The 6,837-nt window shown below is 37.0% G+C and overlaps 1 pseudogene; it reads left to right on the forward strand.

Annotated features, from left to right (window-relative positions):
• The first annotated feature begins 1,239 nt into the window (after positions 1–1,239).
• On the forward strand, positions 1,240–3,905 carry LOC143671847 (polycomb complex protein BMI-1-like; annotated as a pseudogene).
• Positions 3,906–6,837: the final 2,932 nt, after the last annotated feature.

Here is a 6,837-nt window from a genome sequence, read left to right on the forward strand (position 1 = left end):
TGTAGCACATAATCTAATTCAACCTGTCTGGATAGCTCATTTTAAGAAACCTAAACACATAGAACACAGAATGGGAGTGAGGGCTTGTAATTCTGTATAGCTTAATGTAATACCAAGATATATCCCAGAGTGTGCTGGGATATATTTAAAGAAGGATTGGAAAAGTCCTTTGATGTAATAGAGAAAAAATATGGAACTATTAAACTTTCTCACCACAGAAACCTGATACTTTCTCAAACTTTAGGGACCCCCCAGTCAATAAGCCAAGCCCTTGATCTTGAGGCTTGCTCTTAGGAAATACTTCTGTAGCAGAGAAGTGAAGCCTACCTCTAGTTATGCCTGTTACTTCCAGAAAAACTCTTTGGTTACTCAGATGTGGCGCTCTCTCTCTCTCTCTCTCTCTCTCTCTCTCTCTCTCTCTCTCTCTCTCTCTCTCTCTCTCTCTCTCTCTCTCTCTCTCCCTCTCTCTCTCTCAACCCAACTCTGCAAGTAAAGTCATTACCCTCCACCCTACATGCAATATGACATCCAGGGGTGAATATCTCCCTGACAATGGAGGACATTACTCCCAGGGATGAGCCTAGCCCTGACACCAAAAGGGGGGGAAACTGTAATAAATAAGGTATCAGTGACTAAGAGAGTTCAAATAGAGTCCAGAGGCTATTCTGGAGGCTACGGTTATGCAACTTCAGCTACATTTTGCTAATTGCCATGGTTTTCCAAACCCCAACTATAGTAGTTAGGTGTAGGTGTCAGCTTGGCCCAGTTGTTCTGTTGCTATTGACATAAATCATCAACATGTGAATTTCAACCATGGCTGATTAGATCTACAGTCAGCTAAGGGCAGTCCTTCATCAATGAGTGATGCTTAAAAGGAGATGTCAGAAGAGAGCCCAGCAACTCAGACCCAGATGTTTGAAGATACAGAAATGAATCACCCTAGGGAAAGCTGTGTGAACCCAGAAGCCAGGGGTGGGAAGGTCAGTAGACATCACTATGTGCCTTCTCATATGACAGAGAAAGCCAGAGGAAAGCCAGCTGTCTTTCCTCCAAGGAACTATAAATTCGTAGCTAAATAAATCTCCTTTATAAAATCCAATCCATTTATGGTGTATTGCATTCTGGCAGCCTTAGCAAACTACCATTCCTGTTAACCCTAAAGAACATCTAGGGCTCTGTCTGGGATTCTGCAAGAATTTCTCACCCTAAGATTACTATTCAGAAACCTACAACCTCTAGATGGTTCCCAGGCCATGTAAGTCCTGAAACCCAGAGAGGCTAGCCTCTCCAAGAACATCAACTTGTCCATTCCCCATGCTATATTGTTGACACCCCTTTCCAACATTAAAGGTTAGAATTTGCATAGCCCAAGTACCTTAAAAGATTGGGAGAAGGATCAAAGGAGAAGGAGAAGTTAGGATTTGACAAATTAGTATCACTGCTAAATCATTATATTGATATTTCCTTTAGTCTTCAAAGTCTTGGAGCAGCTAGAAGGAAAGACCTGAAATTGTGTAACTGTAACCCAAACCAAACTTGGAAATCTGTTCTATAACTACTTGTCACAATGTACTTTGAAATCTATTGCCTTTTTGTATATATGTTTTATTTCACAACAAAAAAAATGTTTTAAAAATAGCATAGGAGTCCTAAGCTTCATGATTTCAAAACTTAATACAAAGCTATGATAATCAAGGCAAAATGCTACTGGCATAAATATAGACATATAAATCAGTGGATTAGAATTCAATGTCTAGAAACAAAACCCACACATCTATGGTCAACTGCCAAGACCATTCGATGGGGGAAAGAATAGTATTTTTAACAAATGGTTCTGGACCAACTTGATAACCACATGCAAAAGCATGAAGTTAGACACTCATCTCACACCATATACAAAAATTACAAAATGGGTCAGAGACATAAATGTAAGAATGTAAGAAAAGAAATGTAATAAAAATGTAAGAAAAGAAAACTATAAAACTCTAAGTAGAGGCAGGGCAAGATGGTGGCAGGGGTGAGGCAAGATGATGGCATAGTGAGGTGTGGAATTTAGTTCATCTTCCAGAGAAGCTAGTAAACAGTAGACAGGAACTGTGTGAAATAACTGTTTAGGGGACATCAGTGAATGGACACATATCATACACCAGTCTGGATGGGTGGAAGGCTAAGATCCCACACAGAGCTGCAAGTCTACCAAGCCATGGAGGCCAGCACCTCTCCCCCACAGGGCTGGTTGCCCAAGGAGAAAGGAAACAGACTTTACTAGCAGCAAGGAATTAACTTAACCAAGCTCCAATTCTGGAATTCATTAACAAATTTTGACTACTGAAAACAGGCCTGGAACACAAATAAACCTGGAGTAAGCACTAAAGGAGCCAAGAGTTTTCACCCTGCCAGAGAAGGGGTGTAGCTAATAAAAAAAATACTGATTTGAACAGCACAAAATACTGGAAAAGGGTTGGACCCTGAAGAAAAGGGAGCATATAGAACGTAGGGACACATAGGGACACATAATTACTCTAGTTTTTGATTGGCAAACCCAGGTAATCATTGAAACAATCACAGTAAATTTCCTATTTCTTCTGAAAGACATAAAATTACAGATCCAAGAAGTACAGTATACCCCAAACACAATAGATCCAAATAGACCTACTCAAGACACTAATCAGATTGTCAAATGTCAAAGAGAAAGACAGAATTTTGAAATCAGCAAGAGAAAAGCAATCAGTTGGAACTGAGGACTGAGGGTGGCATGTGGCCCAGATAATGGGGTTACAGGCATAGCACCATGCTCTGCCTCAGGAAGCACCACCAGGTCCATAGAGTAGTACTGGCATGGCCTCATATGCTCCCTGAGCGGGTCAGTTGGGCCAGGTGGGTCAAAGTGGTGGCAGCATTGGTGGCGGAGGCTGCTGCACGAGTGTGGCATGGCAGCACCTATTGACAGTGGCAGCGGCTCCAAGATGGTTGCCTGACTTGCAGCCATGTTCTGAGGGATGGTGGCAAACTCACATTATCTTTCTGCTGCTGCCATTGACCCAGCTGCCATCACTTTCTGGGGCCTTTCATCCAGCAAACGTGCACTGAACAACCAGACTCAAAATCACGGAGCTGAATCCCCACCTGATGTATGCGCTTTGTGGAGGGTACTTCACTGATACCACTTCCATAATCAAATGTCTACATTTCTGTGAGTATATGCCTGGAAGTTGAAAATGGTCAACCACTCTTCAGTTCTTGGGGATTTTGTCTGTAAAACATATATCATGTATTATTTGGAGACCAGCAAGTTCACAAAACCAGACCACTGCTAAATATAAAGTCAGATAAAACTCTTCAAGATGTTGCATACAAATTAGTTTCAGAGCTTTACAAAAATGAAATGAAGAGAGGAAGGGACTTCTACGCATCTTATCCTTCAGCTGATGCTGCCAATGGCTCTAATCTCCTCTGATAGGGGAGAAGTTGCAGATGAAGATAAGAGAATTATTACTGATGATGAGATAATAAGTTTATCCATTGAATTATTTGACCAGGCAGATTGGATCTGAAAGTAAACAAAGACAAAAAGAAACATAAGGAAGATGTAAATGATAAAAGATGCCTATGATTCTCCATGACAATGACTGATTCATCTAAGGATGTTTCTCAGAAGTAAAATGAACATACCTAATACTTCCCAGATTGAAAACATGTACAAAGAAGAACCTTTAAAAGATTACTCTACATTAATGGATATTGTCTACATTTATACTTGGAGAAGGAATGGGCCACTTCCTTTGAAATACAGAGTTGGACCCACTTGTAAAAGAATGAAGATCAGTCATAAGAGAGATGGACTGATGATTGCTGTAGAACTGGAAAGTGATTCTGGAGTGACTAGGCCAACTGCCCCATGGTAGTTCTTCCCTCCACCTCCTCCTGGATTTTCTTGTGGTGTTGTTTTATGAACCTGTAGAAAACAAGTGTTTTTATCTTGAAATTTCAACAAACAAAAAAATGTACATAGAATAATGCAATCTATGTAGCCATGTCACTGTGAATAACAATTTCTTGCACATTTAGCCGTTTTGATTCCTATATTTTTCTTTTTTATTTCTCTGTTGCTGCTGTTGTTAAAAGCAAAGGAACATAAACTTCAGTTTAACAATCTGTATGCCTAAAAGTGGGTACTACCATTTATTTTGCTGACTTGCTGAAATGATTCACTTTTGTAAGAATCAGATGACATTATGCTTGTTTTACAAGGCCATATTGGTATATGACACAACAGGAAACAGTATTGTATGATATATTTATAAATACTATAAAGAAATTATTATATTATATGCACTCAGAAATGGTTGTTACAATTCTGCCAACTGGTTCTACCTTTGCTGATAGCACATGTTTGAGCATTGCTTATCAGCACAGAATATTCTTAATGTGGATACCTAATTCCAATTTCTGTTCCAATGGAAACAACTGGCAAGTCCTTACATTACTGACTTTTCTCTGGTAATACATGTGGACCCTTAAATTTTATTGTTGTAAAGAAAAATTTAACCATTGACTATGGAAATAATGTGTTCATTTTCCATAGGTTATGATGGAATTAAGGGATTTTAGAATACATATTTATCACTATAATTCTAAAACAAATTTTTTAGTAGTCCAGCAGTTCACTGGAGGAAAGAATTTTACTAAAAATTTTCAACTGGAGTTCAATATTTATTTACAGTTTTTAAACATAAAATATATGTGTTTTGCATTTATATACATTAAAATGTTAAGTGTACATTCATCAGTTAACTGCACATGCTTTTGTAACCCAGACCCCCATCAAAGAATAAAGCATTGTCATCACCCCAGAAATCTCCTCATACCCCTTCACAGACAATCCCTGCTCCCACTCCCAGAGGCAATCATGGTTATGATTTTGTTCTACCCATAGATTAGGCTTGCCTGTTTTAGAATTTCTCATTAAATGGAATTGCATAGCACATACTCTTTTGTGTAAGGCTTCTTTCCCTTAGCAATATGTTTTTTTACTATTTTATTGTATTTTTTGTTTTTTATTGGGAAAAATAGCATATATTTTTAAAAAGCAATAAATTTCAAAGCACACCACAACAATTAGCTATAGAACAGATTTCAGAGTTTGCTATGGGCTACAGTTCCTAAATTATTTTAATAAGTGATATAGCAGCAATTTCAAATTTAAGAATTTAACAGTCATAAACAAGAAAAATAAATAAATAAATAAAAACAGATATTAGCAATGGTCATATGCCTTCTCCATAATATCTGGAAATGGAAGCAATTTATTATGAGCTTCTACAGGTTTTAGTATTTAAATAGAGTGAGCATGTTGAATTTAAAATATGAATAACCCCAACAATTTTCAGTTTGTGTTTTGCTTTGATCAAAGATTGGCATGTGCTCATCCCTCTCTCAGTTATCTGTGAGGGCATTTCTTCTACGTGGATATTGTTTCATGTTTGTATGGGGAAAATTGTAGCTAAACATTTCATTGTCCTTAGTCTGCAAAAGAAGCACAATTCTATTGTTTTTTCTTACAGTCATGAAATCATTACTTTTGCATATATTGCTGTTATGTCTGTTTTCTTTAAAAATACAGTAAATGAAGTTTTATGAAGTCACAAAACACATATATTTTTATTTTGACCTAAATTTGTACAGTCCCATTGTTGGTGTTGTTCCTAATTATAGCTGTAAAATTAAATTTCATTTGTAATTGGAAAAAATCCAATAAAAGAATATTTATCTAAAAAGAGAGAGAGAAAACCAATCAATCACATACAAGGGAAGCTTTATAAGACCACTGTGCATTTCTCAGGAGAAACCAGGAGGCAAGAAGGCAATAGTATAATATATTTAAGATTTTGAAAGAGGAAAACTGCCAACCAAGAATTCTATACCCAGCAAACTGTAGTTCAAAAAGAGGGGCAGGGGGAATAAAATATTTTCAGACAAATAGTCATGGAGAGAATTCATGACTAAGAGACTGGCTCTATAAGAAACACTAAAAGGAGCACTACAACCAGATAGGAAAATACGGGAGAGAGAGATAGGTCTGGAGAAGAGTGTAGAAATGAAGACTATCAGTAAGGTAAAAAGAGAAAAAAAAAATAGATGTAACATATAAAATCCAGAAGACAAAATGGTAGAATAAAGTCCTGCCTTTACAATAATACCATTGAATGTTATTGGTTCAAACTCCCTAATTAATAGACACAGACTACAAGAATGGGTGTATAAAACAAGATATATCTATATGCTATCTAAGGGGTGCAAGGATACTCTCACTTGCTATGCAGGATACCTGGGTTCAATTCCCAGTCCATGCACCTCCACAAAAACAAACAAACAAGCACACAAAATACAACAAACAAACAAAAATTCAGGAAATGGTGCTGCAATAATGGGATTCTCACATGGAAAAATAATAAAATTTGACCCTACCGTACAGCATACAAAAAGTGTGTGTATATATATATACACATATATATAGCTATATATACACATATATATATAGCATATATATATATATGCTATCTACAGGAGACTCATTTTAGACCCAAGGACAAAAGCAGACTGAAAATGAAAGGTTGGAAAAAATATTTCATGCAAACAACAACCAGAAAAGAGCAATAGTAGCTATATTAATATCTAACAAATTAGAATTCAAATGTAAAACAATTAAAAGAGACAAAGGGGGACACTATGTATTTATAAAAGGAACAATTCCACAAGAAGATATAACAACCATAAATATGTATGCACCAAACCTGAGTGCTCCAAACTACATGAGGCAAATACTGACAACGCTGA

The sequence above is a fragment of the Tamandua tetradactyla genome, chromosome X, assembly GCF_023851605.1.
Source record: "Tamandua tetradactyla isolate mTamTet1 chromosome X, mTamTet1.pri, whole genome shotgun sequence".
Taxonomy (NCBI): domain Eukaryota; kingdom Metazoa; phylum Chordata; class Mammalia; order Pilosa; family Myrmecophagidae; genus Tamandua; species Tamandua tetradactyla.